Consider the following 14063-nt stretch of genomic DNA (forward strand, 5'->3'; position numbering starts at 1 on the left):
TTGTTATTTATCGTTAAATAATTATTTATTTTCAATATCTTTCGATTTTATTTATTTATTAACTTGTCTCTTCCATTTTACTATGTTTATTCTAAAAATAGTTGATGCTCAACTCCTTATTCAACTTTCTATTTACTAAATATGCTGTTATAATCAAAATTTAAATTTAAATTTTCACTAAATAATCTAATTCCTTTATTGAGAGCACATTATGTATTATTTATGTTCTATGCCATAAAACATAAAACTTCAAACCTTACTTCAGTCAAAAAGGTATATCTGTCAGTTGTCTACTCTTAATTGGCATGTCAGTTGTACTCCAAAACAGAAAAGGAAGCTGCTGTTTATCTATTAAAGGGCATGCTTCTATTCAAAATTCATTTATATTTTAAATCTTTCTCTGGGATTATTACTTAAATTTCCAGTTAATCATTTTTTTTTATATCTGTCTATTTATAATCTGACTTCTTTTACGTACATACTGTCATCGACTGCGATAGTCTGTGGACTAGTACGCATTTCGATGCGCATCGTCCCGCCTCGAATTTTCCCATTGGCTCTTGACCTGGAAATCCCTATTTATCGCTCGAACAGCGCATATAAATATTGGCGATTTTCAGGTCAGCCAAGTCAGTCCCTCACGGGCTCTCACTGCTTCCTGCATTTATTTTCCATACTCTGTGGCTGAGAATTGTTTCAACTTAACTTGGTGTTTTATTTTGACGAAGAAATTGTCTTGTAAGAAATATCTTGCCTTTTTCAAGGCAAGACACCAAAGATAAATATTTTCCAAGTCCATAACCCGAAAATGGACTAAAGTAGAGGAGCTCTCGACAGTATATTCGAAGCCCTCTACAGAGCACCCGGAGTCAACAGAAGGTGGTTAGACCCTTATTTGTTCCCCCGAGGTGACAATACATAATCTCCTCCGCACATGTTTCTTTTAACCTTTTAATTCGTCTCATATGCAGTCAGTATCTTTAATATAAGTTAATTAATTCAGTTTATAATAACGGGAAAGATTTTTGTTTTGGTTCAGAGCAGTAACTATACCGTCCTGAGGAGATCTAAAGACGTCGAAATACGTATAAGCGGCTTGTCGCTGCCCTGTATCGAAACAAAAATCTAATACCGTCATTATGTATTATTACTTTACTCCGTTTGGGGTACCAGAAACTGAATTCACTACGAATTTTGACCATGATGAACGGCATGTGGAATGCAATTTTAGATTCCCTTGCCGAGGAATTTATCAAGCTGTTTGGTTTGCAAGTTTAAGAAAGCACAGTGGTAAAAATTTGAATTCGCTTTCGTCAGGTAGAAATCGTTTGATTCCTATTTTTGTTTTTATATGGCGTAGTTACGCCTGAATTTTGATAACTATTGTCTAGGACGGGAAAGATTTTTGTTTTGGTTCAGAGAAGTGGCAATACAGTTCTGAGGAGACCTAAAGAGGTCGAAATACGTATAAGCGGCTTGTCGCTGCCATGTATCGAAACAAAAATCTAATACCGTCATTAAGTTTTATTACTTTAATCCGTTTGGAGTACCAGAAACTGAATTCACTACGAACTTGGACCATGATGAACGGCATGTGGAATGCAATTTTAGATTCCCTTGTCGAGTAATTTATGAAGCTGTTTGCTTTGCAAGTTTTAGAAAGCACAGTGGTAAAAATTTGAATTCGGTTTCACCAGGTAGAAATCGTTTGATTTCTCTTTTTGTTGAACTATATTCATTTTATTCTTGTGTATTTGTTATTTGCTATTTAATATCATAATTATTTTCAATCTTCATTTGGTAAGGAAATATTTTAAAACACATGCAGTAAGATTAGCTTTGATTTTAATTTAATATTAAGTTTTTTTTATATCTTTCATGTACAATAAATATGATTAGTTATTATCTTGTTATTTGTCCTAGCAAAACTCATTTTTTAGATTTACTTCTAAGATAAGACGTTTTCACACCTGAGAGACTGAGCTAGACGAGTTCTAACAATTGGCTCCCAAAGAAAGTTGTGTTTTATTGTTTTATATTGGATTCCAAGTTTCGGGGGTAGTTGTATTGTTACATCACTAAAAGATAGACAGCTTTAGAATAAAATAGGTTTTAAGTGCCTGAATGCAGTAGTAACTCAAAATAAACAATTCTGTGACATAGTCTCTTGCAGTTTTTTAAGTTGAGCGTGATCCATCCAGTAGAATGAAGTAGAAGAGAAAAATTAAATATTAGTTAAAAAATAGTATTTATGACAAAAATAAAAAAATAGATTATGTGGTCTGGTCAAGTACAGTACAAGAGAACGGAAGAGAAGAAAATCATCAAAAATGTGTTCTTGGGTGGCTCGTAAAAAAGATAATAAGGTGGAAACCAAGATTAGGGAAGAATGAAAAAATATCGTGAGGCACGCCTACGTCATTCAGAAGGTAAAACTCCTTGGGGTAAGATACGTAAGCACTATACTACAGCGCTGTATAACATCAAATGCAGAAATGTATTATTAATATAAGTGGTAAATACAGGCAGTAAATCTTTTCGATTTACTGCCCACATTTTGATCACATTTTGACCCTGATAACCAATTAAAAAAACACTCCGTATGACATAGGTACTTACAAAATATACAACTGTGTACAGGGAAAAATATGGTTATGCCAATAATAAGTCAGAAATTAGCGCTCACTTCTGATTTACCTACATTTTCTCAACTTTTTAAATAAACATCTTAGACAGTCTGTAACATTTCTTTTATAGTTAATATATTAAATTATTTCTAATCCATTTACCCCCGTTGCTGAGACGCCGATGGCCGTAATTGCAAATATATACGAGGATGGTCGGTTTACCATTAGGAAATTTTATTGGAATTTACCGACTGTCTCAAAAGACGGAAGGTCCGACTTATTATTTTGGTTAATCCTTAGTTAATCTCTTTCCGGTTTCGCGTCTGTTTATTTTGATAGATTTGTTAAATATCGTCGAAAACGCGTCTATAGTAATTTCTCTGTAAAAACTTCATCCAAAAGGATCTATCTTTCATCATGTTCCTAGCTAGAAGAATACCGTTATTTCCGATAGTCGTTAGAACTTTACCTTCCTAGAAATCCTATCATTTTTAAGTGGGGGATATCACACCTTATTTTTGGGGGAAGCTTGTGAAATTTTGAGAGGAACATTACTTCTAGCGGGACAGTCTTTGCGTAAGGACGTTCTCCATATCTTACTGTATCTGTGCTCTGTGCATTTTCTTTCTAAGTGTGTATACACTTCTATTTTTGAGTTATTTTAATCTAATATCATATTAGATTAAATATTGGTATAAAGTACCTTTTAATTCAAATAGTAAAGTAAAGTATTATAGTAAAGTATATTAACTTCAGTGCAGTGTAGCAGTCATCAAGATTTACTGTAAGTTATCATAATCAATTACCTTTAATTATCTGGGCGAATAATAAGGTTATCATATTATCTTCAACTATCTGGGCGAATCTGCGTTCGATTATTTCTTCTCCTGTAGTTAGGGTTGACTACTGATTTTGCTTTCAATTTAAAGAACATTTAATATTTGCTTACCAACTTTTAATCAGATATTAAGAACTTCTAAAATACGAACATTTAATTCTCAGTTAATCATTAAACAACAGTGCGACATAGATAATTAACTTAACCAAGTGCGGGTTGGTTAAATTTTTATTTCTGTAATCTTTTTGTATTCTTTGAATTTAACTTTAATTAACTTTGTGTTATTTGTTATTTATTTTTTTTTTATTTACTATACCCAGTATCTCGAGATATGCCCATTAAACAGCAAAGAGAGACTTTCCTTAGTCAAATTTAGTTGAATATAGTATATAGCATCAGACTCTCTTCGCTGATAATTTAATTTGTGTATGATTACATTATATTGTATTTGTAAAGGTATTTATCAATCATAGTACTGTTTATTTTTTATATGTATACCACCATTTAATAATTAATGGTGTATTTTTATTACTTGAGCGTACATTTAGCCGCCTATATCATTGTGTTGTTGAATATATTGTTTTTGTTTTATGTATGAATTTTATTTGTCGACTCCTAACAAGTTTCCTGATATAACAATAACTCTGAATATTTGCTTTTTACCTTCAATTATTATTATACCTTCGACCAAAAGAAAGATCAGGCTGATTAAGTTTCGTAGGTAAGTAGGTGGACGGAGTCTACCTCATATATATATTATTTGTTTATATAGTATGTTGACCAAATTTATTTAATAATTAACTGTTGGTATCTTTCCTTGGATTTAGTTCCAGAACCAAAATCTCTTTTTATATTTCTTTTCGTTTCTAGGGTTTCATAATTTCCCCCTTTAATCCCAAAAAATTAAATGGCGCCCTGTTCCTATCTTATCGTATCTTTGGTAATTTTACCCATCTATCCTTTTATTTATTTCTGTATGTTTTGTAATATACCTTATCCTGTTCTATCTTTATTTATTTCGTCCGTTGGACCCATTCCCTATTCTAAACGCTAGTTTCGAACCCACGATTGGCTCTCCACCAATTTGGCTACCGTCCGCAGTGTCTCCATTGGTGACCTTTCTAGCACCATCCAAAAAAAAAGGCTTCCGAGGTTCCAAGTCTAATAATTTTCCAGGTGGTATTTTATTTTTATTTAGAAGTATGGGTTTTGTTTATTTTTATGCTTAAGTCAAAGCTGGGCTAGGTCCTCTTAAGGTAAGAGCCTGAAGACTTTTCAGATTATCTGCAAAAAGGCGATGTCGTCAGCATATCCTATGTTGTTTAGTGGAATAAATTTTTAAATTCGATTCTATCACCCTTTATATTAGCAGTTTCGCTAATAATAAAATTCATCGATTTATGATAGCTCTTTGGGGTTAAGCGTTGTGTGTTGAATGGAGAAACACCCTGTATCAAGATACAGCACTGTAGGCGAGAATTATACATTATTTATTAACTCAATTTTAATCGAATATGCCAATTAAAATATACTGAAGACATTGTTCTTTCGAGTATAAAAGCAAGTCGAAACCGTCACCAATTATCAGTTTGCTTGCAAGAAATTTATCTAAAGATGAAGATGTACATTTTTGCTGTATTGGTGGTAAGTTTTCATCTAATTTATTTGGAATCTTAGAAAATACTATATTTTGTAGTAGATTTTTTTTGTTTCTCATTCAGGATAACATTTAAATAAGTTCTTAAAAATTGGTGAAAAAAATATTTCTTACACACTACATCATCATCAACACCTTTCTGCATTTTTTTATCCATTCGTATCTTACCATTATTAAAAGATATTCCAATACAGGATTTTTCCATTTATTCTCCACCTTTCTCTGCTTCTTCGTCCCACTGGTATCCAGTTTTTAATTTTTTTAGTTATTTATATCGGTAATTTGTTATTCATTCTAATAGGTTTTACATTAATGTATTTTGTTTCATTGAATTCTTCGTCTATTTTTTACTACATTTTGTTTTTTTCTTTGCCTTTCTACCATCTTCTTACTCTCTGTTTAGTACTATATTCCTATACCAATTTTAATTTTTTTTTCTCTTTTTTCGTTATTTTTATATTCTACTTTCTGACTAATTTCTTGTATTTCACTTTTTTTTAACCCTAACTTTAAATCTCGCAAGTTTTGTTTATGTTTAAAATAAGTTGTTACTTGGTGAAAAGTTCTTTTATTAATTTAATTTTATTTTACTCATTTATATTGACAATTTAGACATATATTATACATTTTAAAGTAGACTTTCAAAAATATGGAATACCAACAAACGCTAAAAACTTTTTGTAATAAATTATAGTATTTGTAAACTGTCACAATATCCTTTATCTAAGAGAATTTTCTCTTAGAAATTTCTTAGAAAAGAAGACATTTAATGAAAATATATACATTAATGACCTTTGGTAGTGAAAAGAGATCGCAAATCATCTTCTTCTTTGTTTTTTTCGGACTATAAATCTAAGTGAGTCTTGGCCTTATTTACTATTTTCCTCCACTTTTGCAGGTGTTGTGCAGAAATCTCCCATTATTGTACACCCATCTTATATAGAACACACATTACTACATTTTTACTCTTTTTCTTGGGCGACTAACTGACCTTCTGTCTTTGGGCTTTTCCCAGAAGGTTGTATTTACTATCCTTTGTATTATTTAATCTTATTACAAAACCTACTTATCTTCTTCTCATCTATCCAATTTACCTTGATGTATGATACTTTATTCTTCTTTATACAGTGCTTAAAGTTCATGGTTATGTCTTTGTCTCCACTCTTTTGTTATCTTGTCTTTACAAGGCCCAAAGATTGTTTGTAGGATTTTTCGTTCAAAAACTAATAATGAGCCGAATTATAGGTTAACGTCCCTTTGTTTTAGCTGCCTTTGAAAGCAATTTTTATTTTAAGTAGCGTTGCTAGGAAATAATACGCTATATTTCATGCCATGATTCTAGCTGCGACATTTAACATAATACAAAATATAATTTAACAATGAAATAAGTCCTGAGATTTGATTATATGGGGTTAGAAATATCCAGCTACAGAAACCTTAAAGAGTGTGTAAGAAAACAAGCAAATAAAGCAGCTTATATACTAGGATGTCTAAGCGATATTTAAAAAAATAAAAGAATAAAATAAGAATAAGAGACAGAATACCCAAATTTAAATAAAATCTCTGGTTAAGGTATGAAAAGAGAAAACTAGCATATATAATAGCATAAATAACAAGAGATTTAAGACCAACAGATACAAGACTATCAGAAATATCCCTTAATATATAGCGAGATAGCTGGCAGTCAACGTCAAAATAGGTCTATAACTACTAAGGGTTATATCTAGGCAGTCTAAGATTTAAGGGAAAGATCAGGCCTAAGGCCTAATTATGAAGAATTATGTCCTTATAATTATGCTTTTAAAGGTATAATAATGCAGATAATGTGCAGATTTTTATTATAAGCAATAAGATAGAGCTATCGGTGAGATCTTTACGTTTTGGTTAAAAAGTAAGGAAATACAGTAATGCCTAAAGTTCTAAAAACTTTATAAAAATTGTTATTTTTTAGCAAAAATCGAATCGGGATCGTGATTTAAATGGTTTATTCAAAACAGTTACATTTGAATTTAATTGCTTAATATTTTGTACAGTTCCTATTCTATATATATTTTCATAATTATTTAATAATATATGCAAACGGATTCAAGCCAAACGCCGAAAATTCGAGATTTGTCAATGGCAACACTGACAATACTGTATAGCGTTATAGTTCCGCTAATTAGTCAACCACAAATGGTGTGGTTAAGTTATCCAATTGAAAGAGAGTAAGTACAGTTTCGTACGTCTTTCAGTGGTAAGTCACTTCAGATAGTTGTTAGTAAGGTAATATTTACTGTTAATGGTAATATAACAGTTGGAACATATTAGTGCCGACTCAACGAAAATGGCTCTCATAAACCCAAAATGTGTTGACTGATTACCTAGAAAAAAAAGCCATAAAAATTACACTTCATGAAGAAGGTTATACATATGAAGAAATAGCAAACAAGTTGGGTCATGGCGACATAAAATCAGGTTTAATGAAAGTTTATAAACGTAATTATAACATTAAAGGACAAAATCAGCGAAAAGAACACGTAGAAATCCGACAATTAGTCAATAAGATGAGCGCAGAATATGTGTTAGAATATTAGCGTCTGCAAAAGATATTAAGCTATTTTTCAATTAACCGGCTTACAAATATCGGACCGCACTATCAATAGAAAGTTCTGCGAAAAGGAATTGCGAGCAATAACCCCTAGAAAGAAGCTTTGACAAACTGAGATGAATAGTAAGGTAATTTGGACCGAATAAACCAGAATTTAGATCTTTGAGAGTGACGCAGTAAAGTTTTTTTTGTCACCGACTGGGGAAAGATCTTTTGTATCATTGTATTAGTTGCTATAAAGCACTCTGTAGGTGTCATGGTATGGACTTTTATGGCCAGTAACGAATATAGATGTTTGACATTAATGGAAGGCAATACTAATACAAAAATATATCAGGAAGAGATACTGCAAGCTAAACTGCTGCCGACTATAAGAGATTTATTTGAAGAGGATACTCATCAATGTATCTTTCAGCAGGATGAAGCGAGTGACTGAGACGTCTCTGTCCTACCTTAGCCTGGAAATAGTTTCGATCTAAATCCAGTAGAAAATCTATGGTTAAGGCTGAAAGAATTATTATCACATCCAAACCTAAGTGACCCACCAAATTATCCTACCAAATCTTAACTCTCTTCATAATAACCATTGTGCCATATTTTTAAATATATCTACTAAAAGCTAATGAATACTGTTTGATTTGTTTTAAAAAGTTTAGGGGATTTGTTCTTTTAAAATAAATGTTAAATATTAAGTAAAAGCATATGACGATGCAATAAAATTGTAGATAATCTTACAAATGACATAAGGGGTGTAAAAAAAAGGTGCATGCTGTTAACAAAACTAGAACTTTTGTAAAGTTTAGAAAATTTTTGACCATCATACTATATTTGGTACTATATTTTTTATATTATAATTTACGTGTCTCTGTCTCCTACGCGACAGCTTAGGTCACTGGCACAGGTAGAATTGGATTTCATTACATTACAAAAATGTACAGTTATATTACAATCGATAAAGGTGAACTACAAAAAATATTGCTATAATTAATAAGTTTCATATTCTAAACTACATATCGTTTCTAAATTTTCTGGTAAAGCCTAATTTCATAAAGAAAATTGGTAAGGTTTGTGAAATGATCTGGCAATCTGGGATACTCTCTAGGTCTTGGCTGAGATAATGCTTTTTTTGCAGTTGTTTAAATACGGACATTCTACCAGTATTTTTTTAACAGATAAAATGTCATTGCAGTTTGCATATGAAGGTGGATATTGGAAAGTCATTAGATATTTATATGCAAAGTATTGCAGGGCCTTTTCTAGATCGTTAAATTAAAGCGTGTTTTTTTGTGCCATGGAAGTAAACTCAAGATTTTCGACGATTGGATGAATATCGCGAAGCTAAAAAGGGATTTTGCTTAAGAAATTTTACCAAGACCATAAGTTGGTATTAAAAAAACAGCTGTAGGGATTTATGTAATAATTGTACGTTTTTATTCTTAGTATTTGAATAAGCAGATTCTTTTGCAACGTCTGTGAATTAATTTCTCACTAAAGATTTCCACATAAGACGGAATCCAGATGTTGATGGATACTCTCAATAAAATTAAAGTACCGAAGGAGTTCTGGATCATCATTCAATCTTCGCTTATCCACTGCTGGACATAGATCTCCCTCATAATTTTACATCTATTTCGATCTTTTGCCTCTTACATCCAATTCCTATGACAACGTTTTAGATCGTCAGTTCCACGTGTTGGTGGACGCACCTGGCAGATCATAAGGGCCTTCACATTTTACTCTTTTTCAACTTGTCTTGAGTGAAATGTCTTTAATCTTTCCTATCAGCCTCTCTTGGCTAACTCTTGTTTCTTCCAACCCCGAATGGCGATTAGGTTTCCGAAGGCAGACGGGTCACTATATTTCCTTCTACTACAACTCTAAAACTCGCCAACATGCTTGGTCAGCGCGGCGTTTCAAGGCCAAATTTCCCCTCATGATGGATACATCAAGTTCTGGATAGGCTAAACTAATATGCTTAATATTATTCTAATACAATTAATGGGCACTGCTACTTTTTGATTCCTTGGTGATAATAAGTTTGCGGCTTACAAAAAATTCAGCAGTATTTATGTAAATAAAGAATGGGTGACTGCAAAATTTGATTAAATATTTATTTGTGGTAACAGTACATCCAACAACTGTAGTGCCTTTAGAAGCATCTATGTACATAATTTCGTTAAAAAATTTATTGGTTATTAGGTTAGGTTAGGTTACATCCAACAACTGTAGTGCCTTTAGAAGCATCTATGTACATAATTTCGTTAAAAAATTTATTGGTTATTAGGTATTTAACAGTTTGCCTTATAAATTAAAGATTAATCTAATGATTGTCATAAATAATTAGTTAACGAGAGATTAAAATATGTTATTCATTTATTTCATCACGGTTTAGGTGTGATTAGTATTGAAGTTTTGACTTAAATATCAATATCATTCAGGTTTGGTGAGAGATACTGTAAAAGAAATTAAAGTGTAATAAAAGAAGTAGAGTTTATGAGGTCATTATCTAGTAAGTTGAAGGCTGTTGTTTCAAGAGTAATTACCGACATCGTAGCGGGAATAGGAGACGTTCGTTGATCTTCACCATCCAGCCTTCATTTATGACGTCCACTGCTAGATATAGGCCTCTCTTAAACTCCTCCATTCTTTACGAATATGAGCTCTTTGTTGCCAATTTTTGGTGATACGCCTGATGTCGTTAGCCCAACGTGTAGGTGGTCTTCGTCTACTATGTGTGTCTGCTCTTGGCCTCCAATTTGTCATTTTGCTGTTTCGAGTCATGCATTCTTGCTACATGGCCAGACCAGTTCCATTTTTCATAAACTTAGTTCTATTCAAGTTCAGTCTGAGACTCATCTTCGAACGGGCAAAGTCCAATTCATTTAATATATCTTTGGCTTCTCCTAAATTATCTGTGATAAGGAGAATGTCATCTACGAGACGGAGATGGTTAAGCTTTTCGCCGTCTATTGGTACTTCTCTGTGGTCCCAATTGATCATTTTAAAGGCATACTCTAATCATCATCATATAACGGGGGTCCTACGGCGATCGCCGCTTCCCGCATTTCAGCCTCCATCTTTTCCTATCTCTCAAATCTCCCTCTTCTAAGCCTCTAGATTGCATTGTTTTTGTAATTTCTCTTCTCCAGGAATTTGGTGGTCTTCCCCTTTTCCTTCTTTCTGGCGGAACATACATTAAGGCTTTCTTTGGCCACTGCTCCTCCTCCATTCTCATCACGTGACCATACCATTGTAATTGCCTTCCTTGTATTCTATCTGAAAGAGTATCTCTAATTCCTGTACGGTTTCGTATTTCCTCATTCCTGATTCTTTCCATTCTCGATACTCGACATGACCTTCTAAGATAATCCATTTCCACAACGTCTACTTTATCTCGTTCATTCTTTGTCATCGTCCAACATTCAGCACCATATGTGGTAATTGGTTCTACAATTGCTCTGTATACGCGAAGTTTGGTATGCATCTTTATTTTATTAGACCACAGTAATGAATTCAGTATTCGGATGCATTTTTTCCCTTAAGTTATTCGGTTTTGTACATCTATCTTAACTGTGCCATCTGCTGATATGATGCTTCCTAGATATTTATACTGATTGCAGCCTTTTATAACTGCGTTTTCAAGCCTCAGATCTGTGGTATTTCCTCCAATTTTTAAATATTCTGTTTTGCTTATGTTTACAGTAAGCCCCCATTTGGCATATTCCTCAAATAATTTTCGATTCATATAATTTATATCTTCCTCATCGGTTGCAACCACCACCTGATCATCTGCAAATAACAATGTATAAAGAGTTTCTTGTCCCACTTCGATGCCCATAAATCTACATTTATTTCTCCAATTCCTCAATGCTTCTTGGACGTATATTTTAAAGAGTGTCGGTGACAAACAGCATCCTTGCTTTAGGCCTTTAGTGACTTTAAATTCATTTGAGGTTCTGGTTCCAATTTTTACACAACTAACTGCATTTTCGTATAATTTATATATCGCTCGGATATACGTCGAATCCAATCCGGACCTTTCGAGGACCTCAAACATTTTCTTTAACGGGACACTATCATATGCTTTCTCAAGATCTATAAATACCAAATGGGTCTCTCTACTTCTTTCGACACGCTTTTCAATTATTTGTCGTAGGATAAATATATTATCAAGGCAGGATCTCCCGGTACGAAAGCCGCTTTGTTCTTCAATATCTTGTATCTGTCTTTCAACCCTCTTCTTTAATATTCTGCCGTACACTGGGCCCACAGAGCTCGTCACACTAATACCTCTATAATTGGAACAGTCTCTTTTATTCCCTCTCTTATATATGGAGCTTATATATGATTTATTCCAATCTTTAGGAATTTCCTGGTCTCCACACATACATTTATTGAAAAGGTCTACTATTAATTCTAAAAGTGCAGTCGGCCCATATTTAACCAGCTCTATGGGAATGTCTCCAGGCCCTGCGGCTTTTCCGTTTTTAACCTCTTTTAAGGTTTCCGTCAATTCAGATAATGTTATTATAGGGATTTCCTGTCTTTCGTCTCTGTTGTCTATTAATTCCCTTATCTTTTCCCATCTGTACTCTACCATACTCTAATGCCGTTGTGAATAATTTCGTTGACAATGTATCTCTTTGCTTTATCCCACCTTTTAGTTTTATTGGTCGGTATTATCGTGTATCTTAACAGTCATAGTGACATTTTTGTAAATATTGTAAATAAGTTCACTTTACCTATGGTCAACCATGCTGTCATTCATTGCTTCTACAATGCTGTCTATTTCGATTGTGTCGAACGCTTTATGAAAATCTATGAAAGTGGGGTCAAGAGGTTTATTGTATTCTATAGATTTTGATCAATGAGCGTCTCTATTGTATGGAGGTGATCATTGGTACCATAATTTGATCAGAATTCTGCCTGCTCTTTCGATTGGTACAAATCTAATTTTTTTCAATCTTGATGTCACTAACCTAGTGAAGAGATTAGGCTAATAGATCTATATATTCTAGGTCCGTTCTATCTTCTTTTTTATGCAAAAGGATGGTTATAGCAATTTCTATTCTTTAGGCACCCTGTTTGCTGCAAACATAAATTAAACAATTTTCTTAATTAATTAAATAGCATAGCAATAGTAGCTTATTATTGATACGTACCTGATATTGTTTGATGTCCAGATACCATGAGATTTATTTTTATTCATTATGTTTCTCTTTTTATGTTGACTTGGACTTTTGTTCGTATCATTCTATGGTAACTGCTTGTGGTGAACTTGTAAAGTATTGTTACATTTTTAATTATCATTACTTTAGAATATACCAAAGTATTGTATTATAAATTTTATTTAATATTTGAAATTTTAATATTTAATAATCGTGTATATTCCTTAGTTAAGTTAACAAGTTAATTTCTTAATTTTTCTTGTCCAAATTTAATGAGTATAGATCTGTATGATATCAAACAATCTTTATACGAATATACGTAATACATCGCAATATACTAATAACCTAATCAATCTTATTTTCAGGTTCTCCTTAATTTAACCTCGATCTGGGCATCTCTCGTAGATGTTAACGATGACTTACTAAGAAGCATTATCACAAAATCGGAGAATGAAAAAAAATTCTCTAAGAAAAACAATTATTTCCACTATGACGATGGCCTAAATGGAGTGCTTCCAGTACCAGTTCCACAATTTCCACCATTTGGCGGATACAGACCCCCTCAAGTTACTTGTAGAATTGAATATGGTCAAAGAATTTGTCCCCCATATTATTAAACATTTTGGGTTGCCTGATGAGAAAGAGGAATAAACGATATTTTCTTACTATGTTGTCCAATAAATTGTATATCTAACTGTTTTGTGTTTTACTTTAAAGTAATAAATTGTCACATATAGGTACAGATATATGCCCATCACTAATATATAATGCATATATATATATATATATATATATATATATATATATATATATATATATATATATATATATATATATATATATATATTGAAACGAGTACGACCGTCTAAATTTAAATATACAATGTGAGTGAGATTAAAATCTCACTGAAATGAGGATATCGGTCAAGGAGAAATAAAAAATGAAAAAACTATTTTAATCTTTTAATAGAAAATGTTTCGTGCAGTATTTCTGCACTTCTTTAGTTCTAATGATTGTAAAGTCATATATAGATGTCAAACAATGACAAATGCAAATGTTGAGGTGTTACAAAATACATTTAATAAATACAATAAAAGTTACAGTCAAAAAAAAAACACATTCAGTTTTTTTAAATTTATACAAACATTCAAAAGTCACAAAAATGTCGCAATATATTAACAAT

General features: G+C 32.4%; 1 long non-coding RNA gene across 1 annotated transcript; it reads left to right on the forward strand.

The window, feature by feature from the left end:
- Window positions 1-4964: 4964 nt before the first annotated feature.
- Window positions 4965-13575, forward strand: LOC140438663 (uncharacterized). The gene is made up of 2 exons (XR_011950571.1): window positions 4965-5109; window positions 13246-13575. It is a non-coding gene; the product is annotated as an uncharacterized lncRNA (long non-coding RNA).
- The last annotated feature ends 488 nt before the right edge of the window (window positions 13576-14063 follow it).

The sequence above is a fragment of the Diabrotica undecimpunctata genome, chromosome 1 (genome assembly GCF_040954645.1).
Source record: "Diabrotica undecimpunctata isolate CICGRU chromosome 1, icDiaUnde3, whole genome shotgun sequence".
NCBI lineage: Eukaryota > Metazoa > Arthropoda > Insecta > Coleoptera > Chrysomelidae > Diabrotica > Diabrotica undecimpunctata.